A 25,656-nucleotide genomic window follows, 5' to 3' on the forward strand; every position below is an offset into this window, starting at 1 on the left:
CGCGAATGTGCCTAAAGGAGGCCATTTCTAGTACTCCTGGCTCTAGATTATTAAGAGCAATAGAACAATGGAATTTCTTAGAATTTAGACATCCAAAGGCAGGCTAAGGGCCACCAAGAGGAGGGTGTGACAACAGAGGCCGTGTGGAGGTAACAGGCAACCTCGGATGACAGGGTCAAACCAGGACCATCAGAGACAAATGGACATGTGCCTGTGAAGCAATCTGGGATGTCAATCCCAGAGCAAACCTGTAGGTCTCTGAACACATCCTTATGTCCCGCCAGAGTAGAAGGTAGGTAAAAATGAGTAAAGAAAAATAACCACACACGGGGCCTGAATATAATAGGCTGTGAAGGTCCCACGGACCGATTTCGACTTAGGGTGGCACAGCCCAAGAGTCAAAAGCAAGACACTTGGGGCGCCTGGGTGGCTCAGTAGCTTAAGCATCTGCCTTTGGCTCAGGTCATGACCCCAGAGTCCGGGGATGGAGCCCCGCATCAGGCTCCCTGCTCAGTGGAGAGCCTGCTTCACACTCTGCCTCTCCCCGCACTCAAGTGTGCACACTCTCTCTCCAATAAATAAAATCTTAAAAAAAAAAAAAAAAAAAAAAAAAGGACGCTGTCTGTTGAAAAACAAGGAGAACCTACTAATGCTAATAAACATTAGGTTTAAAAGGAGGTACACAACCCAAATGTTTATAGCAGCAATGTCGACAATAGCCAAACGATGGAAAGAACCTAGATGTCCATCAACAGAATGAATGGATAACGAAGATGTGGTATAGGGCACCTGGGTGGCTCAGTGGGTTAAGTAAGCCTCTGCCTTCAATTCAGGTCATGATCTCAGGCTCCTGGGATCGAGGCCAGCATCAGGTTCTCTGCTCAGCAGGAAGCCTGCTTCCCCTGTCTCCCTACTTGTGACCTCTCTCTGTCAAATAAATAAATAAAACCTTTAAAAAAAAAAAAAAAGTTGTGAGATATATACACACACACACACACACACACACATACATGCATACAGTGGAATACTATGCAGCCATCAAAAGAAATGAAATCTTGCCATTTGCGATGACATGGATGGAACTAGAAGGTATTATGCTTAGCAAAATAAGTCAATTGGAGAAAGACAATTATCATATGAACTTCCTGATATGAATTTGAGAGACAGAATTGGGAGTTTGGGGTACGGTAGGGAAGGAAAAAAATGAAAATAGACAGGATTGGGAAGAGACAAACCATAAGAGACTCTTAATCTCACAAAACAAACTAAGGGTTGCCAGGGTGAGGGGTAGGGCTGGGGTGGCAGGGTTATGGACATTGGGGAGGGTATGTGCTATGGTGAGTGCTGGTGAAGTGTGTAAGCCTGACGATTCACAGACCTGTACCCCTGGGGCTAATCAGACATTATAGCTACTAGTGGAATCATGATGTAATCTCTGCCATTATCACAGGCTGCATGCCTCACTGGGAATCAAGGGGCCAAAGGAAAGAATACCACGCTACACTATGTCTGTTCTGGCCACTGTGACAGCCCACCTTCCAGTGAGTTCAAAACCCTTGGCTAATTAAACAGGGATTTGAGTCTAATCTACAATGGATAAGGAAATGTTCTACTCCAACCAATCTGTATACCACCTAAAAATGTCATTTTTTTCTTTAAAGATTTACTTATTTTAGAGAAAGAGTGCCCGAGCATGGGTAAGGAAGGACAGAGGGAGAGAGACAAAAACTCAAGCAGGTGCTGTACTGAACATGGGGCCTGATGCGGGGCCCGAACTCACGACCATGAGATCGCCATGGCATCATGACCTGAGCTGAAACCAAGAGTCTGACACTTCAGGGACTGGGCCGCCCAGGTGCCCCAGTGCTAGAGTTTTAGAGAAAAGAGCAGCTGAAATCAAACACACTAACTCTTATGACATTCCAACATCGAGGAGACATCAATGAGCAAATGCAAACTTGCTGCAGCAAATTAGGGCTCCGGTGGATCCACTGAACTAGAGCTCGCCGAGGCCCCAGCAGCTTGAAGTCACTCATGCAGAAAGGATAGCTGAAACCCAGATGATGGGCAGAGCTGCAACACCCAGGGTAAGGGGCAGGAATAAATGCGTCAAGGATTAAAGACACTCCCGCAGTTAAGGGACAGGAGCAAAAAAGAAATGAAACAAGATGGGATTGGGAGGGAGACAAACCATAAGTGACTCTTAATCTCACAAAACAAACTGAGGGTTGCTGGGGGGAGGGGGGTGGGGGGAAGGGGGGTGGGGTTATGGACATTGGGGAGGGTATGTGCTTTGGTGACTGCTGTGAAGTGTGTAAACCTGGCGATTCACAGACCTGTACCCCTGGGGATAAAAATACATTATAAGTTTATAAAAAAGAAAAAAGAAAAAGAAAAGCTGGTGGCAGAAACCAACACAAAACCAGACTGAGGAGAAGAACAGAGCTTCCCAATATCCAATCATCAAATCCGTTCCATCACACCACCCAAAGCGTCTAGAATACTCACCCCTGTGCCTCGGCCCACCCCCCCTTCCAGCCCCTCCTCATTGCCCATCGGACCTTCCCACCTGACCCCCCCCCCACCATACCAACATGGCGCATCATTGCCAATAGCCTGGTTTTTCAGCCTGAGGTACTTATTATGGAGGTTCGGGGGGCGCATAAAAAGGACACGTCTTTCTGGAGCATCCTCTTTGAACAATGGAAAGTGGCACTTCATCGAGCGGATCAAACATAAAACCTCAGAACAACTTCATGCTCACCATGGGTGACTCTCCCTAGCGCCTCAGACTTCCGAGCGAGCCGGTCCCCCAGGGTGTGCCTCGGCAGACGCATTTCTAGAACACCGGCCAAAGCAGGTGAGACTCGTGCTTGTTCAGATGAAAAGAAGGAGCCAGAGAGACTGAAGATGCGGGAGACAAATTCCAGAAAGAATTCGAATCCGAGGATCTGCTCACACGCACGTTCCAGTGCACAGAACAGCAAGCTGGAGTTAAACCCCGGCTTCACCACCCCCTGATCGTGGGACTCCGGCAAAGAACTGAACGGCAGGACTCAGTTTTCCCCATTTGTAGGAGGAAAAAAGACAATTCTCCAAGGGCTGCGGTTAAGACAGGCCGTCAGGGAGCCCCGCTCAGCACTGCGCCGCGAAAGAGCCAAGGATCACCCGTTGGCAAAGGCAGCTACCGTCGATGGCAGCTAGGATCAGGTGAAAAACAACTGAGAGAGAGATGTGTCCTGTCCCCATCCCAGTCACAGTCTCCCCGGGGGGGTGTTTTAGGTTCCCTGTGTAAAAACCAGAGGATATCCAATCACCCAGTTCTGGACCCCGCTGGAGATTAGAAACACCTAGAACAGAAGTCGAGTCAAGGGGTGCCTGGGTGGCTCAGTGGGTTAAAGCCTCTGCCTTAGGCTCGGGTCATGATCCCAGGTTCCTGGGATCGAGCCCCGCATCGGGCTCTCTGCTCAGCAGGGAGCCAGCTTCCCCTTCTCTCTCTCTCTCTGCCTACTTGTGATCTCTGTCAAATAGATAAATAATATCTTTAAAAAAAAAAAAAAAAGAAGTCGGGTCAAGGTCACTTTACTAAACTGGGCTAACTGAGCAGAAGCCAGCGGTTAAGGTAGGAGTCGGGAGGTCGTGGCTAAGGAACCACGTCACCCAGGATACCACCCCAAAGTACATCCCGGAGCCCCCGAAAAGCTGGAATTTACGAACAACCCTACTGCTGCTCAGCAGGCCATGAAGAGGGTCCCAGGAGGGGCCACAAACGGACACCGGGTGCATATAATCTGGGCGTGTGCAGTACTGCGTATTCGGCAATCACTCAAATTACGAGAAGGAATTCAGGAAGGGAGGAGCGGCTTAGAACAGGTCTGGCCTGAAGCAGAAGGACCTGTTTGACGTCCCCACCGCGGCGAGAGTCTGCAGTTCACGACGAAAGGCCACTGCCTCCCGGGTTCTCGCCAGAACGCCAGCAGATGCTGCAGCTCCCTCTGACTCACCCTTCCCATAACCAGTTTCGCCTATCTCTGTCCTTTATCTCAAGAAAACTTCATTTTCCATCATCCATTTCTCGACATTATACATTTTAAAGAGGAAGTATTGTAATAAACACAACTTCTGTTTATCATTCAACCCACAAAATGCCAGGAAAAAATTTAGCTAGGGAAGGTCAACTTCTCACCTCCTCTATTCTACGGTGAACCCGGGGAGGCCGAGGACGCTTCATACACTTTCAGATGCGCGCTCAGAATACAACAGAGGATCGGTTAAAGGGTAACTGTATGCAATGAATACATTCTCAGAAGCAAGAAAAATCTTTTTTTTTTTTTTTAAAGAAATGTAGACTTTTTTTTATGATTTTATTTATTTATTTGACAGAGAGAGATCACAAGCAGGCAGAGAGGCAGGCAGAGAGAGAGAGAGAAGGAAGCAGGCTCCCTGCTGAGCAGAGAGCCCGATGTGGGGCTCGATCCCAGGACCCTGAGATCATGACCCGAGCCAAAGGCAGCGGCTTAACCCACTGAGCCACCCAGGCGCCCCAGAAGCAAGAAAAATCTTAATTTTTTAAAAAGATTTAAGAGAGAGAGGGGAAGTTCAGCAGGGAGAGGGGCAAAGAGTGAGAGAATCTCAAGCCGACGCCCCGTTGAGCGCAGCCCCACGTGGGGCTCAATTTCATGACCCTGAGATCATGACGTGGGCCAAAATCAGGAGTTCCAGACGCTTAACCAAATGAGCCACCCAGGCGCCCCAAGACGAACTGCATTTTAATTTTTAAAAATTTCTCTTAATAGCATCAGTAAGTGTCTACCACATTTTTTTTATTTCAAATGAATTAAGTTACTTTCAGGATATAATAAAAGGGCTTCTTAATGGTTTCCTTTGGATTTACTTATTTCTAAAAATGAATGCAATTTCAGTTGGTGTTTCAAAGAGAAATGACTGAGACAAATTTAATCTACTCATCCTCAACAGACTTACTTTATAATCTCATGGACCAACTCACAATGTTGAAACTGATTTAAAACAAAAACAAAACAAAACAAAAAACAGGACACCTGGGTGGCTCAGTGGGTTACGAGTCTGCCTTCAGCTCAGGCCATGATCCCAGGGTCCTAGAATCCAGTCCCGCACTGGGCTCTCTGCTCAGCCAGGAGTCTGCTTCTCCCTCTCCCTCTGCTGCTCCCCTCACTTGTGTGCTCACTCACTGTCAAATAAATTCATAAAATCTTTAAAACCAGAACAAAACAAAACAAAAAATTTAACCTGCCTTTTCTATACAATTATATCTCTAATAACTGATGAGGGAAATTTCCTCTTTATAAAAATACCCTATTAAATAAAGAAGGAAAACAGATCTAAAATATCACCATTTCACTAACAACTAATAAAACAAGAGATCTAGGTAATGATTCTCAACGACCAGGATCACCACAGAAGGAAAGACAATCAACACTGCCTGACTCCAGCTGGAAGTACACCTTACCACCCAGGAAGCAATTTTGCCCCCCCAAAAAAAAAAGAAAGAAAGAAAGAAAACTGAATCAAACCAAAATCTGATTACTATTTATAGGAAATAAAAGAAGAGAAGAGCAAGTTAAACCATTAACAAGTTAAAATTAAATTAAAAGCATTACAACAGGTTACCACTTGTTATCATCCTTCCTAACGATGACATTACCAAACAAATATTTCTTGATAAATGTCCAGGACAGGTCTTCAACTTCTCTTTGTGATTATCTTCATCTTAAAAGATGTGGAAAGTAAACCACATGTTTATAGACATATTTATCGTGATAAGGCAGCAAAACTAATAGCTTCATGCAGGTCTGAAGCTGCTGATCTCAGAAATATTTTCTTTCCTAGGGTTACCAAACTTTTCCTCACTTGGAAAAATACAGCACGGCTGAGCCAAGAAGTAGCAGGTCCCTGCTTCTAAGAAGATGGCTTTCGGAATAAGTAAGCGACAGAAAAGTTGGATCTGGCTGAGCAACGTCAGCGGAGAGAGATCAGTGTTAAGAACCTGGTCCTCGGGAAACCTGGGTGGTTCAGTGGGTTAAAGCCTCTGTCTTCGGCTCAGGTCATGGTCCCCGGGTCCTGGGATCGAGCCCTGCATCAGGCTGTCTGCTCAGCGGCGAGCCTGCTTCCCTTCCTCTCTCTCTGCCTGCCCCTCTGCCTACTTGTAAACTCTGTCAAATAAATAAAGTCTTTAAAAAAAAAAAGAACTTGGTCTTCAATTGCACTGGCGAGAGATACAAAGAGCCAGCGGTTCTCAAGTGATCCTTAAATCCTGGGGGTCCTCAACAAGCTTTCGGTCCATCCATGAAGTCAAAATTATTTTTGTAATAATGGTGAAGAGGCACCTGGGTGGCTCAGTCATTAAGCAGCTGCCCTTGGCTCAGGTCATGATCCCAGGGTCCTGGAATCGAACCCCACATGGGGCTCTCTGCTCAGCAGGAAACCGGCTTCCTCCCTCCCACTCCCTCTGCTTGTGTTCCTCTCTCACTGTACCTGTCAAATAAATAAAATCTTAAAAATAAAAAAATTAAAAATCATGCTGAGAGGTTACTTGTGATGTTCGCTGCACTGACATTTGTGCTGAGTATATAAAAGCAAGGCTGTCTAAAACTGCTGGCATCTTGGCAAGGGAAAAAAAAGTCAATGGTCCCAACCAGGCTGCCCTCCCCAGTATAAACTCAAGTGGAAAAAAAAGGCCAGCTTCACAGAAGAGTGTCCTTGAGGGAACGGTGAAAATTAATGATTATACTGAAATCTCAATTCTTGGATACAGTTCTTTATGTCTGTGACAAAATAGGAAGTCTAGGGAAGAAGGTCTACCATACACTGAAGGAGAATGGTTGTCTGATAGGAAAGGAGGAGCGCCATCTGTACGATTCGCAAAGCTGAGCGAGCAGCCTTTTTTCCCCTGGAGTATCATTCTTATAGGAAATAACACCCGAAAGGCAAATGGAGTACTGAAGGCTGAGCATTTATTTGGCAGAACTTTTTTCTTTCTTTTTTTTTTTTTTCTTAACTGAATAAAGTGAACCTCTTGCTTCCAGGAAAACACCCAACCTAGGTGTTGACCATAAGAAAATTCAAGCTTTCAAGCAAAAATTTGGGTTTTTCAAAAAATTACATCTGCCACCAGGAACATGACAGCATTTTCAATAATCATCTTTCTGAAGGGATCATGGGTGATTTTAACAAATGTGACCTTTTCTAGTGATATCACAAAAGGTGCCAACATTTGGGAGATTTAAATTCCATGAACCAATATTGTCCAAAACGTATATAAAGATTCAAAGTACAAAATAAGCCACTACAATTAAATGCCTAGAATGAGAAAAGTTTAACACGGGTTAAGATTCCAGTGTGCAATTGTATTTTTAAGGAATTGTTACTTACAAAGTTTTGGTGTGGTATCAAAGAGAATATCCATGATTACCTAAAAAGATCATTAAAACACTCCTCTCTTCCAACTACAGGTCTGTACAAGATTAAACTTCCTTCCTATATCCCAACCAAACAGCAAATCACAACAGACTGAACACAGAAACAGAAAAATCCAGCTGTCTTAGCAGACAAGAAGAGATACAATCAAAAAGAAAAAAATATGTAGGAATAAATGTAACCAAGGAGGTAAAAGATCTGTACTCAGAAAATGACAAGACATTGATGAAAGAAACTGAACAGGACACAAATGGAAAGATACCCCATGCTCATGAACTGGAAGACTATTGTTAAAATGCCCATACTACCCAAAGCAATCTACAAATTCAGTACAATCTCTATTACAATTCCAAAAGTATTCTTCACAGAAGACAAATATTCCTAAAATTTGTATGGAACCATGAAAGACCCCAAATAACCAAAACAATCTTGAGAATAGTACTGATACAGAAACAGACACTTAGATCAAAAGAATAGAATGAAGGGCGCCTGGGTGGCTCAGTGGGTTAAAGTCATGATCTCAGGGTCCTGGGATCGAGCCCCGCATTGGGCTCTCTACTCAGCGGGGAGCCTGCCTCCTCCTCTCTCTCTCTGCCTGCCTCTCTGCCTACTTGTGATCTCTCTCTCTGTCAAATAAATAAATAAAATCTTTAAAGGTAAGACCTGAAACTATAAAACTCCTAGAAGAAAACATGGGCAGCAATCTCTTAGACATCAGCTTTAGCAACATTTTTCTAGATATGTGTCCTCGGGCAAGGGAAACAAAAGCGATACCAAACTATTGGGACTCCATCAAAATAAAAAGCTGCTACGCAGTGAAGGAAACCGTCGATGAAATGCAAAGACAACTTACTGAATGGGAGAAGATATATGCAAAGAATATATCTGATGAGTTCCTATCTAAAATATATAAAGAATTCACACGACACCAAAAAAAACCTACTTAACGGACTTAAAAATGGGCGGAGGACCCAATCAGACATTTTTCCGAAGAAGACATACAGATGGCCAATGGGCACATGAAAAGATGCTCGACACCTTTAATCATCAGGGAAATGCTCATCAAAACCATGAGGAGATACTATCTCACCAGTCAGAAGGGCTAGTATCAAAAAGAAAAGAGGTAACACGTGTTGATAAAGATGTGGAGAAAAGAAAACCCTTGCGCACTGTTGGGGGGAACGCCGACTCGTACAGCCACTGTGGGAAAGAGTATGGAGGTTCCTCAAAAAATTAAGAATAAAATAATACCATACGATCCAGTAATCCATTTGTGGGTATCCACCCAAAGCAAATGAAAACACTAATTCAAAAGGACATATGCACCTCTATTTTGACTGCAGCATTTTTTACAATAGCCAAGAAGCAGCCTAATGTCCATCAATAGATGAGAGAATAAAGAAGATGTGGCATACATGTAGAACGGAATCTTTTTTACTCAGCAGTAAAAAAAAAAAAAAAAAAATTTGTCATTCACAACACGGATGAACCTAGAGGGTATTGTGCTAAGTGAAATTGGAGAGAAAGACAAATACTTACATGGGAAAATACGAAAAGCAAAACAAATGAACAAAATGGACAAAGAACAAACCTAGCTGCGGGGGACGGGGGAGGGAGGTGATGGGTGAAACAGGTGAAGGGGATGAAGAGGTACAAAATTCCAGTCACAAAATAAATAAGCGATGAAAAGTACAGCACAGGGAAATCAGTCAATAACAACGTAATAACGGTACAGTGACAGATGGTTACTACACTTACCCCGGTATTACATAATGGAGAGAACTGTCAAATGACTATCTTGTACACCTGAAACTAACACAGTAAGTCAACTATATTTCACTTTAGAAAAACAGTTACAAAAACATAAAATAATGCCACTCTTTTCACTTACTTTGATATTTTTCATAAAGTGTTTTTATGTTTACATGTAATGGGATTATTTTCAGTGAGTTAATACTCTCAAATTTCGTGTTTGAATTTAATTTTTTTAAAAGATTTTATTTATTTATTTATTTATTTGTCAGAGATAACAGAGAGACAGGCAGCTCCCTGCTGAGCAGAGAGCCCGACATGGGGCTCAATCCCAGCACTCTGGGATCATGACCTGAGCCGAAGGCAGAGGCCTTAACCCACTGAGCCACCCAGGCGCCCCTCGTGTTTGAATTTCTAATACAGCAAATATTGTTAAATATCACCCACATAAAAAAAAGATCCTTAATTTTTCAGAGTATGAAGGACTGCAATCACATGTTTGAACACTGTAGCTCCAAAGATTACAGCCTCGGTCAAGGCTCCGATGTTCAAATGAACTTTCAGACACAATCTGAGCCTCTGATTTCCCTGATGAACAAAACACCTCAAGTCAGGAGTCCAGCAGGAGCCAACTGACAGACCATGACCACTAATCACCACACTCTTACAAGTCAAGGTCATAGAGAAGAGCAGCAGGGAGACTTCTGGGGTCCTACTAATGTTTCGTCTCTTCAGTCTGAATGCTGCTTACCAAGTGTTTTTGGTTTGGGATAATTCTGTGAGCTGCACACCTAAGATGTCTGCATATCCCAGTACACGCATTTTTCTAGGTATCTATGAGACTTCAATTTTCAAAAATTTCACAGTCTGGGTGGCTCCATTGGTGAAGTGTCTGACTTCGGCTCAGGTCATGATCTTGGGGTCCTGGGATCAAGCCCTGTGTCTGAGCTTTGCATTCAGAAGGGGAGTCTGCTTCTCCCTCTCCCTCTGCCCCTTCTCCCACTCGTGTGGACATGTGCAAACATGCACTCTGCGCCCATGCTCTCTCCCCACCAAATAAATAAAAATCTTTTTAAAAAGTTCACACAGTATACATAAAACATTTCTGCTTTGTTTTTCCAAACACGTGATGGCTTTCAACTAAGTTGAGTCACTACCCATCACTTACTTTGGAAAAGCCGGATTTAAAAAATTCAAATATGTAATTTAAAAACCTCAATATAAAAAAAAGTATATTTAGAATAAACGTAACAACTTCCCTAAACACAACTATAACTATTCAGAGTTTAGAGCTCTACATATCATCCATGACGGTTATCTTACCAAAATCTGAGAATTTAATAAGACTGCCCCCAAAGTATATTAAGTATAGACAGATTAACTGATAGATTTATATCAACAGACATACCTATCAACAGAGGGAAAAAAGGGGGGAAAAATGTCACTCACAACAGAAACAAAAACTGAAGTACCTAGAAATTAATCTAACGAAGAAGACATAAGACAATGGAGAAAATATGTTTAAACTCTACTGAAAAAACAACTATCTTTAACACAGGTGTTAAAAACAAGAAAATGGGCACCTAAGTGGCTCATTCTGATAAGCATCTGCCTTCAGCTCAGGTCATGAACCCAGGGTCCTCGGATCTAGCCTAGGGCTACTTCCTGCTCACCGGGGAGCTGGCTTCTCCCTCTCCCACTACCCCTGCTTGTGCGCATGTGTGCACTCCGTCGAATAAAAAAAAAAAGACAACAAGCCCAACATAGAGTTACTTATGCTAAACCCCACATCACGAGAGACCATTTCAGCTCTCTCAGAAATGGAATCATAAACCAGTTCCTTAGGAACTTACCTGATCTACAGGAATGAGGTAACCTGCCTGACTCCTGTCCTCTGAAGGAAAGTGACCTTGCCACAGCCAGTCCACTTCTTTGCTACTAAAACTTCCCAATCCCACTTCCTTTTGCATGCAAAAGCCTTTCATGCCGTATCACTCCTTCCCAGATCTCCTTTGTCTGCTGGTGACTGCCCAATTCATGAATCAACAAATAAAGCCAGTAAGATCTTTAAAATTGATTCAGTTGAACTTGTTTCTTAACGTATGGTTTAACCATGGTTCTAGATCACCAGAAGTGGTTCTAAAAAATACAACTGCTGCATCTCTACTCCCTTCAGAATATGATTCAGTTGATAGGGGGTAAACTGAGGCATGGGTTTCTAAAAGCTACTTTGTAAATTCTAATGTAAAGCAAGGAATGAAAACCACCAGGTTAAACATCTGAAAAAAATAAAGATGGGCCTCATACTTCTACATACCAATCACTATAAATAGGTTGTAGCAATAAAAGTGAAAATAAAAACCAGTGTGGAAGTAGAACAGGAAGAGACAGACTGTAAAAACATACCTTTGTTAACCAAGAATGCAAAATATGTTCTAAACAAAACCTAGATAGTGAAAAATGGATCTAATTATAACAAAATTATTCTGTTCAATAAAAGATTTCAAAGGAGAAACCCAATAAATGGTAGGAGGGAAAAGAAGAAACCTAAAGACATTTGTGCCACATAAAATCCAACAGATTATCACCCAGAAGATACAAAAAAAAAAAAAAAATCCTGTGAATTAGACGAGGAAAGGGATACAAAAATTTAATAGAAAAAGAAGCAAAGAATAAATAAATGGCAATTCACAAAAGGGGATCCCACACAGCTAATAAGCATCTGACAGGATACGCGCCCGCATCAGTAATTAGAGAACTGCAAATCAGAACAGTAATGTATCATGTTGTGCCCAGTTCGCTCCATCTGTTGCATCAGATTGGAAAAAATTATAAGGTCAGAAAATATCAAGTGCTGGCAAGAATGTGGCAAACGACAGCTGGCAACAGTGTATATCAGCACAGCCATTCCAGATAATAACCTGGCGGAATTAATGATGTACAAGCCCCAGAAAGGGTCGGATAGGGGGGCGGGGGGAGGGGAAGAACAAGAATGGAACGGGGAGATGAAGGAGGAAGAGCCGGTGAAATTAACCCGAGAGGCTTACATGGACCACAGCATCAGGACCACGGGCCACAAAGGGAGCATGAGCTCAAGCCTATGCACCTGACCTGGGGAGGGAGTCCCCGCCACACCTGGTCCTTCCTGGAACCAGCCTGTGCGAAGTCCCTGCCCACCAGGTGCTGTACTCGGGCCCTGCCCTCACAGAGTTTGCAATCCAGTAAAGGAAACAATAAAAAGTAAACAAGTAACTTTGGAAAGTGGTGACAATGGAAGTAACGGGAATGGCTGCCAGCCAAAAGGCGGGCTCTTAGAGACCCGCAGAAGGAAAATTAACCAGGCACGCGGCCAAAGGTGGGGTAAGAATCTCCAGAAACTGCATTCAGGGTCTTCAGTCACCACAGGAAAAGTGAGATTATTTTCTAAAGATGACTTCCAGGTACTTCCTGTAACTGAACTCCCAGGAACAGCCCTGAAAATTCCCCGTTCTAGGGGAGCCTGGGTGGCTCAGTGGGTTAAAGCCTCTGCCTTCAGCTCAGGTATAATCTCAGGGTCCTGGGATAGAGCCCCACATGGGGCTCTCTGCCCAGCAAGAAGCCTGCTTCCCCCTCTCTGCCTACTTGTGATCTCTGTCTGTCAAATAAATAAATAAAATCTTTAAAAAAAATTTTTTTGAAAAATTAGGGGCCGCTGGGTGGCTCAGTTGTTAAGCATCTGCCTTCAGCTCAGATCATGATCCCAGAGTCCCGGGATCGAGTCCTGCATCGGGCCCCCTGCTCGGCGGGAAGCCGGCTCTCCCTCTCCCACTCCCCCTACTTGTGTTCCCTCTCTTGCTGTGTCTCTGTCAAATAAAATCTTTTTTTTTTTAATTTTTTTAATTAAAAGTTTCTAGCCTTTAGGAGCATAGCTCAACCTTATAAGATTCCAGACTTGATTTTTTTAGGATTAAAAGACAACGTTTATTGCATGTTCGTCACCTAGCAGGCACTGTTCTATGAGCTTTTACACACATCTGAGTTCACTTAAGTACTCTACACAACATGATACTGTATTTCTACTTTAGAGAAGAACAGAGGTAAGAACGTGCCTGAAGTCGGGGATGGAGCAGGGCTTCAAATCCAGATCTTTCAAACTTCAAAGCCTGTTTTCTTAACCATTCCCAATACTTACATTCCCCCTGGCATCTCTTCCGTGATTTTCTGAGTGTGGTCCCTGGGCCAGCAGCATCACCATTGTAACTTAACAGAAAGGCATGCTCAAAGGGGCCACCCCCAAACCCACTAAATCAGAAACTCTAAGAGTAGAAACAGCTGCCTATGTTTTAACAAGCCCTCCTGGTGAGCTGGAGGCACACGAAGGTTCAAGAACCACGGGTTTTCACACTGGATATATGTATGTTAAAGGGAAATGATCACCATTTTGGAAATTTCACAACATAAATGTTTGATTCTATTTTAAATGGCTAAAAAATCAAAATTACATTCATTCACTTTCTCAAGACCCAGCAACTCCTCCCCCAACCTGACAAAATGTCCAATGATTCAACCATCTAAAATATGAAATGTAAATAAAGGCCCCCACTACTAGGGACTTTACTAGGAACTGGATTTTAAATTCCAAACATGAAAGAAAGCACAGAGGTCCAAACAGAATCTTCAGAAGTTGAATCAGAAGCCATATTAGGAAAAGGACAAAAATGTTTTGAGGAGCAGCAGCTGAAGCCTGACAAATCTGAGTCCATAGCTCCGTAAGCCTTTTTATCTCTGGCTCAACTCTAGATTTTTACAACACCCCTCCAACAAACTTCAACTGCCAAAAAAAAAAAGTTATAACTTTCAAAATATTTGTTTCTCAAGACTCAAACTGCTTTAAGTAAACATATATAGGCACCATCTTCCAAATACCCTTTTATCATGAGTCAAGCTAATCAGATATGCTAGTGCATACAGACACTAATGCAAAAACGGCTCACACCTTCCCAACCCCTTACCTAGACTCCTTTACAGCATCCTACCGGACTTTTCTCTATTCAAAGCAATATCGAGACCAGGCACCTTCTTTCCTACCCCAACTCAAGTCTTCAGTTTGAGTAATACAGCTCTATGTGTACTTAAATTTGAGATACATATATATATATATATATATATATATATATATATATATATGTATATATATATATGGTTCATATATATATATGAAGAAGCCACATATATATATATATGATTTTTTTTTTTTAAGATTTTATTTATTTGGAGAAGAGAGAGAGAGAAAGCATGAGACAGCATGAGTGCGGTGAGGGGCAGAGGGTGAAGCAGACTCCCTACTGAGCAGGAAACCAGACCAGTAGAGGCTCTATCCTGGGATTCTGGGATCATGACCTTAGCTAAAGGCACTTAGCCAGTTGAGTCACCCAGGCGCCCCTGTCCATTTCTATTCAACTTTTTTTTCAGGTACTGGAAGACAAGAGTATCAGAAGTATGTACAGATTCAAGCACCTACCACAATTTGAGAACCTACTATATGTCAAATAACTCTTTTAAGCTATTCACTTGTATATTCAAATTATTAATTTCATAAAGTTCAGGGTACTACTTATTTTAAAGATTAAAAACATAAATTTGAAGACTGAAGAGTTAACTTGCCCACGTCTGTACCATGGGATAGCTAGAAATTGGACCTAAATTGCATACTAACTTGATTCAAGTGGTCAAAGGTGCAAACAGCTCTGAGAAGCCCACACTCACGCAGTTTTTAATCGGCCTGGCTTCTTTTTTTTTTTTTAAAGATACAGCATATGGCATGCATCTTCATGTTTTTTTTATTTTTTTTATTTGACAGACAGAGATCACAAGTAGGCAGAGAGGCAGGCAGAGAGAGAGAGAGAGAGAGAGGAGGAAGCAGGCTTCCCACTGAGCAGAGAGCCCGATGTGGGGCTCGATCCCAGGACCCTGGAATCATGACCTGAGCCAAAGGCAGAGGCTTTAACCCTCTGAGCCACCCAGGCGCCCTCGGCCTGGCTTCTTAAAACCATCCACCTTTTCGCGCCCAAGCTCACCTAAGAACTGGCAACACCGACAGGAGCCACCCTTCCAAAAGGAATAGCACCTATTTATTTTCCCTCTTCCAAATACCATCAAACCCACCCCCCACACACACACTCTTGGAACCACCCATGGTTCTGGAACAGCTAGGACTTCTCATCCCCCTTCTGTAACAGCAATTAATGTAACAAGCCTGTTAGCCCTAGAATCAGAGGGAGAATGTGCCCCGCTCCTTTAAGGTAAGCTGTTAATAATGTTCTCCTAAAGAGATTATGCGAGCTTTCAAGAAAGAAAAAATGAACTGCTACATGACTGAAAAAAAAAATTTTTTTGTAACTTAAGTATTCACTCATATTCAAGATTTGAGTCATCTTGTTATATGTACCCAAGTTATTCTACCACTTCTTTTGAGGAATCTGTAACCATCAAAAAGCAAAACATGAAACTATGCTCAAGGTGCCTGGGTGGCTCAGTGGGTTAAAGCCTTTGCCTTCGGCTCATGATCCCAGCATCCTGGAATCAAGTCCCCCATGAGCAGGGAGCCTGCTTCCACCTCTCTCTCTGCCTGTCTCTCTGCCTGCTTGTGACCTCTGTCTGTCAAATAAATAAAATCTTTAAAAAAAAAAAAAAAAAAAAAACTATGCTCAAATAGTTCATAGCTCATGAAAGATTTAAATAAATCACAGCCATTAAAAAAAAAAAAAAAAGTTCAATTGTGCATAAATAAGGACCAAAGATCCACATTCTGCTGTGGGTTCCTGATCACAGGGAGAATCAGCTTTTTAGAAGTTATTTCTTTAAAATTACTGTGTCCTTTAAGTTAAGCTGTCCTTTCCTTCCAAATAACCTCACTTAATGAAACTGACCATTGCAATTCTGTCTGAATTGTAATTACAAGAGAAGCAGTTACAGTACACTTGTATCTTTGTCAATGAAATACTTATAATTAAGGAAAAAAATCTGATTGAACTCTCCTTTAAGTAGCACCCAGTGCACCACCTAGTGGAAGTTGGGTAACATTGTAATTAATTTTTTTTAAAGGACAGAAACCCTAGGTAAGAATTACAAATACAGTAAAAACAGCCTAAATCTCTTTCCAGTTTCCCACGCTGCAAGAGAGCTGTGTTCATAAGAGAGGACTCATTTCCTGTACAAACTAATAGGCTGATAAGGCTTTCTTGATGGAAATCCTTGGGCGTTAATCAAATGAAGACATTAATGCAAAAATAAATCCAAACAAATCAAAACAGAGATAGACAGGGGTTGTATAAGTGATGCCTTATATCCTACAAGAATAAGTTATGTCAAAATGGACATGTTATAGGCAACAGACGCATTTGTCATGAAAACGACTTCATGATTAGAACAGTTCCATTCAGTAATTCATAAGACATTTCCATATTCCTGATGACTAATAAGTTTAACATAACCTAGCAGTTCTCCAGAATTCCCCAAGCCCTGACACCATTCAAAGAGGTTCCTCCCAACTGGCCATCTAAGCCTGCTCTGCATTAACCCCCAAATTCCCTTGCTTGCACTGTTCTGAGGAATAAGTGATTTTTACATTTTCAGCTTTTCTACTAAATTTATACTTTACCTTTCCCAAAAGGTCCTAAGCCATGACCAGAATACATCATGCTTCATTTTTATTTGCCTTATGTGTAGTAATTTCAGTTCAACTCAGAAAACAGCACTGAAATCCACTGCAAAGCTACAGATGCAAACAAAGATAAGCTTGGGTTCTCTAATTTGGAAAACCTCCCAAAATTTAAAACAGAGATTTTCACATAGCACCACTAGGAATTTGTTTTGTTTTCCCTGTGTGAAAAATTACCTTTCTGGTGTGATTCAAAACTATGTCAGCAACCTCCAGGAGGAAAAAAAAAAAAAAAACAAAAACAAAAACCTAAGAGACACTATTTCTTTATTTAGAAAACACCATCTCCATCTGTGATTCTTGTACCACGTGATCGAACTGGTATACAGACGCTTACTTGATGGTGGGAACCTTAGTAGATCCTGGATTAAATCCATTTCGGGTACAGAATAAAGTAGGAGTCAGGTGACCTGGGGCAGAACTCTCTTCACCTCTAGGGCTTTCACTTTATGGACTTGTAGAGTAGGCATGATTATGTCCTACCTGCCAATAGGATTAAAAAACTGACAGCCTATGAGAGTCTCAATTAAAAGACCTAAATGGAAATAGAGGCATCCCCCGTTTTTCACCAGTTCACATTACACTACTTTGCTTTTACGACAGACCTTAGTATCTGGTTTCACTAACTGGGAGAAACGCACAGAGGTGTTTGTTCTGCATCAGCTGGAGAGGCAGCACACACCTGAACAGCAGGAGTGGCAGAGCCAAGCTCCTTCCCTGAGAACTCAACTCAGCGCCTCAGCAGCGAGCCCTGGCAGCTCTGACCTCTGAGCATCTGTGCTGTATCCTGACTTATTTTATGCATTCATTAGCAAAATGTTTATCCTAAGGTATCGGGAAAGCCTGGGGGGGGGGGGGGTGGCTGGAACACTAAAAAAAATTTCCCATACACATTAATAGTGGGGTTTTTTTGTTTTGTTGTTTTTTTGCTTTGCAGTACTCCAGTTTAGAAAAAAATTCATAGGAACGCTCTATTTTCAGAGAGCAGGGAAAACCTGTACTGGTTAGAACTGGAGTGCACCTAGAAGGGGAGAACACTGCTCCAAGAGTTCTCACTGTGCCATTACCGCCCCAAACCCAGTGACCTTCACCATTTCACTTGTTAACAAATCGTGAATGAAAACAAAGGTTATTAAGCTAGTCAAAGAGAAAGTAGTAATAATTCAAGGTGCAAATCAGGAATTAATTGCCTGGCTTGTCTACAAAGGATTACCTCCTGAGTACCAAGCAGGTGCATTCCCGAAACCTAAAACCCAGAAATTGTTTTTAGAGAAGCTTTTCTTTTTTCTTTTTTTTTATTTGAATGCTAATGTTTAAAAAAAAAAATTAGAAGAAAAAAAATCACAATTCTACTCCCACCCTTGTTAGAGTGACAGAAACAAGGTTCCACCCCCACAACCCTTTCAAACCTGCGCAGGCATTCCTCATCAACATTCCTCCCCCCCACTGCTATCTCACCTTCCCCACTTCAGCCCAGACAAAGGTGAGTCACACTGCTGGGTCTACTTGTCACTTAAGGAAAGTCCCCAAACAAGTTCACGTTAAAGACTACTCTTAACTTAAAAAATAATAAATAACAGGTCAACAGTGTTAATGTGTAAATGGTACTGCAATGCGCCTGCCTCCAGAAAATATGTAATTAACAATACCCAAGACACCTTTCTGGCTTTAAAAAAAAAAAAAAAAAAAAAAAAAAGCCACTCAGCTTATCCTCACTAATCAGTAGGTCCCTTTCCCTCGCGAGCCTGACTCTGACTCAACTCCGCAGTTTTCCTCCACCTGCACGTCCTAGCGCCCTCCATTGGGCCCGGCCGCCTCACTCCGAGTCCCCAGGGGGTCCCGCCCGCAGCTGCCCCCGCCCTTCCCCCTCGGGGTCCCCCGCCCGGCCCCGCCCCCACCTCCCCGCAAGGTGTCGCCGCCGCCGCCGCCGCCGCGGGCTCCCGGGCGGAGGCGCCTTGAGGCGGGCGGGAGGCTCCGGGTGACGCGGCCCGGCTCGGCCCGGCAGCCGCCTGCGGGTGCAGTCGGGGGACAGACCCCACCGCCCGCGCCGCACCGGTGCTCCGACAGGGGCTGCAGCTACGGCACCCCATTACCTGCTCTGGGCAGCCGTGGCCCGCGGGAGGCGCGACCGCTCTGGTCCCTGCAGCCCCGGGTCGGGAGGCAAAGAGACAGAGACCGCAGCCGCCGCAAAGGACAATCAGGAGCCAGCGGGCTCGGCACCGCCTCGGCGGGCGCAGAACACACGAGCCCAGCGGGAGCCCGGCCCCCACCTCCTGCCCAGTAAGTAACCGACTTGGCCCCCTCCCTCGGCGGGGCGGGGTCACGGCTGAAGGGGCGGGGAGGGGCAGGGCCGCACCGCCCACGAGGCGGGAGCTCCGCGGACGCTTCGTAAAAGGCGTGTGCTGATAGGCTGCGACAGGGGTAGGCGTCCCGGACTTGAAGGGAGCCTCGCCGGCAGAGCCTCCTCATTGGCCGGTAAGAGAAAACAAAGCGGAACTCTGATTGGTGAGAACTCTGTAGCTCCTCTCCCTCGGCCTTCAATCAACGGAAGCTCCGCCCTACACGCTCGTTCCCAGGTGGCTGCAGAATGGGCAGCTTTATGGACCTGAAACCTCTCTGAAGCGCAAAACCTGGGATAGTCAGGTTTCCTTGCCAGATGCGAGTGATTCTTTCATTCCCGGATGAACTCGATGAATAACAGCTAATCTTTAATATCGCCTGGCTGTAGGGAGGTCTCCTGGGTATTTTTTAAATGCTGCATAAAATTCAGAGGGAAATTGTCCTGTGCAAAGAAAAGGCATAAAATGTTTTCAGTCTTGGCAAAATTATGCGTAACTTTCTTTTCGTTTTACCTGTGTTCCATATGGGGCGTGCATTACTTAGAGTGCACCACGCGGTAATAGATTTATAGGAAAACTCCCGGACAGGAAGAATTTAGAATCCGAAGAACAAAATAAAGCATTAACAAAAGCCAAAACCAAAAAAGGTAGTATATGGAAAGAAATTCAGAGGGTACGAATTGGAAAACTCAACGAATGCAGGGAATTATAAGAAGAGGATGTGACAAAATTCCAAGATGTAACTTAGACTTTGGAAATTGAAAGTTGAGGGAGCAGGAGATAATGATCAATGACCCATGGTTAAGTAAGCTGAGCTCTCAGACCGCAAAGCAAGCCCCGTGTTCTCCTAGCCAGTTTAGAAGGGAGTGAAGTGTAACTCACCTGGGGACCACACTCCTTTAACTCTCTGGCTGCCTTACTATTATTCTGTTTGCTCTTCCTGCCATTCCCCTGAGGTTTTGAAATAGACTTTGGAAATAAAGCCCTTCCTCCAACAACTCCATAAATTATATAGGAGTGGGGGGAAAAATGGGAATTGACAAAAAATCATACCTAAAGAAGGAAAAGAATATTAAGGTAAACATGAACTTGAAAAGGACAAGAAACTCAATACAAAGAATAGCGCAAATCCTCTTTTGTCTCTTTTTTCCTGAGAATAAGGTAAAACTCTTTGAAGGACAGTGACCTCATTATCTAACACTTTTTTTAAAGATTTTATTTATTTATTTATTTGTCAGAGAGAGAGTGCGGGAGAGCACAAGCAGGCAGAGTGGCAGGCAGAGGCAGAGAGAGAAGCAGGTTCCCCACTGAGCAAGGAGCCCGATGCGATGTGTGGCTCTGTCCCAGGACTCTGGGACCATGACCTGAGCTGAAGGCAGCGGCTTTATAGACTGAGCCACCCAGGCGTCCCTATCTAACACATTTTTAATAGAACCTTTATAATAAATGGAATCCTAAATGATAGTCTGAAAATATGCGTCACAGCATACTCTGAGCAAGTAACTTAGTTTTAAGATCTAATTATGCTTAAATATGTAAGAAAAAAAAATAAGAACTTAACACTGTCCACTATGAACAAATTGGAAAGAAAACACTCCACATTTTTTCCCAATCGTGCCTAAAATTCCACCACTAACATTCTTTCTTTAGGATTGAGTGATTTATATCAAAAGTTATTCTTGTATTCATTTATGCAACAAATGTATAATAACATTAATCATCATATTCTAGTTCCTTCAATGAACTAGGCCCTCTACTAAGCATTGTCCTGAATAAGGCAGACTGGAAGCTATTTATCCATAAAAGAAAGATAATGAACCAGCAAACGAACACATTTACAGAAAAGAATAAAGGCAGAGAATAAAAAAGAGTGACCGAAGGGATGGAAGCACTACTTGAATTTGGAAAGGGAAAGAGAACTACTCTGGGATGCCACTTAAATCAAAAAATGGTAGCTATGCACACTCGAGGGCAGCGGCATTCCTAGCAAACAGGAAGAGCGAAGGCCCTAAAGGAGGAAGAGAAGTGATGTCGTAGGAACAGAGAAGACCTTTTTCAGAGTCACCAAAGAAGTGGGCCTTCATCCACCAAGCCAGTCTATCAGGCATAGATCTAGGAAACCAGCTAGTTTCAAGGGTTCCACTAGATGTGGAGGTCTCATAATGAGAATGACACGGACCCAGTTGGATCTACAAACTGTTACCTCACAGAGGATGGGGAAATCGAGGTGCTAAAGGGAACACAATCCAGAAGGGGCCAAGGAAATCATCCTGAAGGAAGTGAGTAGTCACCAAATCGGTAGGAGTCACCCCACTGAAAGGCTACAGGTTCTAGATCCAGGGAGCAACAAACGGAGGAACCTGGGACCACAGTCGGGTAGAAGGAAATCTAAGGCAAAGCCTTGGAAACCACTGCATTAAAAAAAAAAAAAAAAATCAACTTTCCCCACATCAGAAGCTTGCCTAGCATGGATGAGCCCAGAATGTGGAAACAAAACTCCAGTGAGAAACAGCATTCTGAAAGCATCAGAGTCGAGCAACGTAGAAGCAACACACTGATCATTTCACATCATCCTCACCTTTGTCTCTTAAACAACAGTCATTAAGCAGAGTGCACAGCCCCCTTTGAACTATGACATTCCTTATGGGACTGTAATGAGTTAACAGTATTAATCCTATTCGTCCAGAATTAGGACAGAGCTGAAGCCCTTGGAGTTAGAGCTCTGTTCTACTAGTTCCGGCCTCTCCCCCTGCTTCTGGGCACGCTTTCTCCTTACAGGTTGAACTCACACCATCTGTAGATGCCTATAGGAAGAGCGAGCCAGCCCCACTGTGGAGGGCCGGGAGACACTCGGGGGAACTGCGAAGTGTCTTGGTGGCAGCTGGCAGCGGCGGGTGAATCACAAGATGTGGCAGCTAACTAAATTACAAAGTAAATAAAAAAAGTAACTGTTGAAATATATGGCACCATGCTTCAAAGCCACTGAAAAGTAATCTCTGTGTCCTAATAATAGAATTCAAAAATCAGGGTTGTTGTTTTTTTTTTTTTTAAGATTTTATTTATTTATTTGACAGAGGGAGAGAGAGAGAGAAAGAGAGAAAACACAAGCAAGGGGAATGGGAGAGGGAGAAGCAGGCTCTCCCCTGGGTAGGGAGCCTGACGTGGGGTTGGATCCCAGGACCCCAAGATCATGACCTGAGCCAAAGGCAGATGCTTAAATGACTGAGCCACCCAGATGCCCCTCAAAAATCAGTTCTAAAGACAAAGGGGTAACTTCGAGAATCCAAGGGCAGAAAGAAGTCAGTCCCCAAGAGGGCCAGGAGCTGGGACCTGAGAGACGAGAACTCGGCTACAGTTTCCTCCATCTCCAAACCTGCCTCTCTCTACTCTCCTGTTCTTCCCTGGAAAACAGCTTTCCTGGCTCCTAAGTCCAAGAGTGAAAATATAGCCACCTCAGTGCCCCCCCCCCCCCATTCCTGACTAAATTAACCACCTTAGCCCAGTCCCAAATCCTAAAGAGAAAGAGTGGCCTGGCCTGGCCTCTCCGCACCCCCCCCCCGGGCTCTATCCCACCCCCCCATTCCCCCACCCCCCGACCCCCATGATGAGGGAGGTGATGGGAGTGGCGAGGGTGGAGGCCGACAACATGGCTGCCGGGACTCATCTCTGTTCACGGGCAGAGATTTCCCAGAGAACAGGCTCTGGACAGATTGCCAGAGAGGCTCGCATCCTGCCCCACCATGTTTTCTGTAGTCAGGCAGCGGGGCTCCATTTTCTGTTCAGTGACAGTCTTTGCCTGGCCTTTCACACCAACATGGAGGCCTGATGGCTAAGGCCGAAGTCGTCAACAGTGACTTCCAGCTCTCTTGGCATCTCTTTATTTCGGTTGGATTCCAGACACCAAGTCCCCTCGTCTCTTCCAGTTTCAAGCTGCTGTTCCCATATAAGTCTTCTAATTCCCAATTTCCCTGTGTGACGTATACCTGTTGACACAGATTTCTTCAAAGAGCAGAAGTACTGGCCAAGTTGGTGACTCTCCCTGAGAGCCGCACACAGAGCAAGCGGGTTGGCAGAAACAGAAAGCAAACTTCCACCTACCACTGTCCCTCCCATACCTATTCAGATGAAAATGTCCCACAACTTTTCTGATGGCTTTTAGGTAATAAAAAATCCTTTGATCAGTCAAGCCATAAAATACGGTTTGAAGTTCTTTTTTTTTTTTTTTTAAGATTTTATTTATTTAAGATTTTATTTATTTATTTATTTTAAGATTTTATTTTTTAAGATCTTTATGAAGATCTCTCTTAGAAAGAGAGATCACAAGTAGGCAGAGAGGCGGGCAGGGAGTGGGGGAGCAGGCTCCCTACTGAGCAGAGAGCTCAATGTGGGGCTCCATCCCAGGACCCTGGGATCACCACCTGAGCCGAAGGCAGAGGCTTTAACCCACTGAGCCACCCAGGTGCCCCCATAAAATACAGTTTGAACTCAGAAACTGTAATGTGAATACCAATCCACTTTGCTCAACCATAAGCTTCATTCAGAGATAGGGCTTCCCTGCAGTCCCCCAGCTGGGGTCCCACGCAGGCAGACTGGGTCCTCCAGGAAAGGGGAAAGGAACCTCCTCCAAATTTATAACATAGGGAGAAAGGAGGCCGAATTCACGCTCAAGTGTCCCTGCTGCAAGGAGACTGCTCTGGACCCGGGCAATGACCTAACCAAGCACTTGCTCTCTTGGGTGCTTTCTTTTCTTTTTTTTTAAACAATTTTTTTAAGGGTCTTATTTATTTGAGACAGAGAGATAACACGGAGAGAGAGCATGAGCAGGGGAGAGGCAGAGGCAGAGGGAGAAGCATACTTCCCCTGAGCGAAGAGCCTGATGCGGGGCTGGATCCCAGCACATTGCGATCATGACCTGAGCCAAAGGCAGACGCTTAACCGCTGAGCCACCCAGCGGCCCTCTTGGGTGCTTCCTAACCATCTTGACCAGAGCATCTCACTCTGCCTCTCCTGTCCTGGTCTATGCAGTTTGCTCCAGCTGCTACCTCCTCCCTTGGGGAACTTCCTACAAATTCACCTATAGATCGCCTCTCCAGGAATAAATCCTCTGGGACAGGATCTATATGTCTGCAGCACAGCTCGCTCTCACCCAGTGGCTCTCTTCGGGTCCTCAAGAAACCTTCGCACATCCTGCGCTCCCCTCGATACTCAAACACACCCGACTCTCAGAGAACGTAGATCTTGAGAATTCTCTCTCCTCCTTCCCTGCTCACTCACTCAATCTCCTCTCTCTCTCTCTGGTACCTTCAGCCTCTCACTCTTAGATACCGTAGCCCAAAGTCAGATACTCTCAGAACCAGAGAACACCAATCAAGTGGCCCTGGAGGCCCCCTGCTGCCCCTCCCCGACCAAATTAAGGAGGAAGACCTTGGACCAGAGGTTTGGTGGAACTCGGCCTTGCTTTCTTTGAAGAAAACTTCCTCCTAGAGCCTTCCCAAACTCCACTTCCGTTGCCCTTTAATGATCCTATTTTGAGTGAGGGACTTTTAGGAGTCAGCAAGGAGCTAAGATATTTCCTCTGAGATTTGCTTCCTGCTCGGCGACTTGAGAAGTTGACATCTGCTGTCTCTTGGGGCCTCAGTAAAAACTTGACTTTTACGTCTTGTCCGACTCATGTGAACCGGGAAAAACTGCTTTTGTTCATTAACACCAAGGACACACGGCTAAGAAAACGTGTTCTCTAAAGTCACAGACTGCTGGAAACTTAGTTGAGTATCAGTGAGAATGAACTCCTCCACCCCAACTCCCCCCACCCCTACTGCCACGTACCTGGGTGATGGGAGCCTGTGGGTCACTTTGACACAAAGAAGCAGCCTTGATTTTCAGCTGAGGTGCAGACTTTCAGGTAAAGGATTGGGAGACGCAGCACACCACCTTAATCCCTGATCTAGGACTCCAAGTTTGCCTTTCAGCCCAGACCTGATGTTAGTAAAAACATTACTAAATGTTTATAAAATATTACTCACAGCCTTGCTCTGCTTTGAGGTCATCATATCACTCTTTCATTTAGATCTTATGTAACGCCCAGCCTCCCTGCACACCCTACGATAACCTTGTCTCCTTTGTTTGGCGAGGCCCTCCGTGGGCCCCTTGGAGCACTCTCCCTTGCTACAAGTTCACCAGCCTAACTTAGACTTCGGCTTTGTCTTGGATGGTGTGTGACTGTTGGACTCTTGATCGACTCTTTCCAGATCACGTTACCAGCCCTCATCTCACTCTCCCAGGTTCTGTCTTCATAGCTGCATCTCCTTTTACCCTGGACCGGGTCATACAACCTTATCGCCACCACCAGCAAACTATCACCTGAGTCATCCAGAATCCTATAGCTACAGTTGTGTCACGCTCAAAAAAACC

At 44.2% G+C, this 25,656-nt stretch overlaps 2 protein-coding genes and 1 long non-coding RNA gene across 6 annotated transcripts in view; 1 reads left to right on the forward strand and 2 right to left on the reverse strand.

The window, feature by feature from the left end:
- MPP7 (MAGUK p55 scaffold protein 7) overlaps window positions 1–19,688 on the reverse strand; it is a 287,284-nt gene extending 267,596 nt beyond the window's left edge. Inside the window, exon 1 of the mRNA XM_082740897.1 lies at window positions 19,000–19,688. The gene's annotated coding sequence lies outside the window, so the exon portion shown is untranslated. The remainder of the gene's footprint in view (window positions 1–18,999) is intronic.
- On the forward strand, window positions 19,083–21,653 carry LOC309869559. The gene is made up of 2 exons (XR_014314263.1): window positions 19,083–19,186; window positions 20,977–21,653. It is a non-coding gene; the product is annotated as an uncharacterized lncRNA (long non-coding RNA).
- Window positions 21,654–23,102: 1,449 nt separating this feature from the next.
- The window catches only part of LOC309869549 (uncharacterized protein), a 158,500-nt gene continuing 155,946 nt past the window's right edge, over window positions 23,103–25,656 (reverse strand). For 3 of the 4 annotated variants that reach the window (XR_014314248.1, XR_014314249.1, XM_082740939.1), the window contains one exon: window positions 23,103–23,228. The gene's annotated coding sequence lies outside the window, so the exon portion shown is untranslated. The remainder of the gene's footprint in view (window positions 23,229–25,656) is intronic. The other variant, XR_014314250.1, reaches the window with a different exon arrangement.

Source organism: Mustela nivalis (genome assembly GCF_964662115.1).
Source record: "Mustela nivalis genome assembly, chromosome: 7".
In the NCBI taxonomy this organism is placed as follows: domain Eukaryota; kingdom Metazoa; phylum Chordata; class Mammalia; order Carnivora; family Mustelidae; genus Mustela; species Mustela nivalis.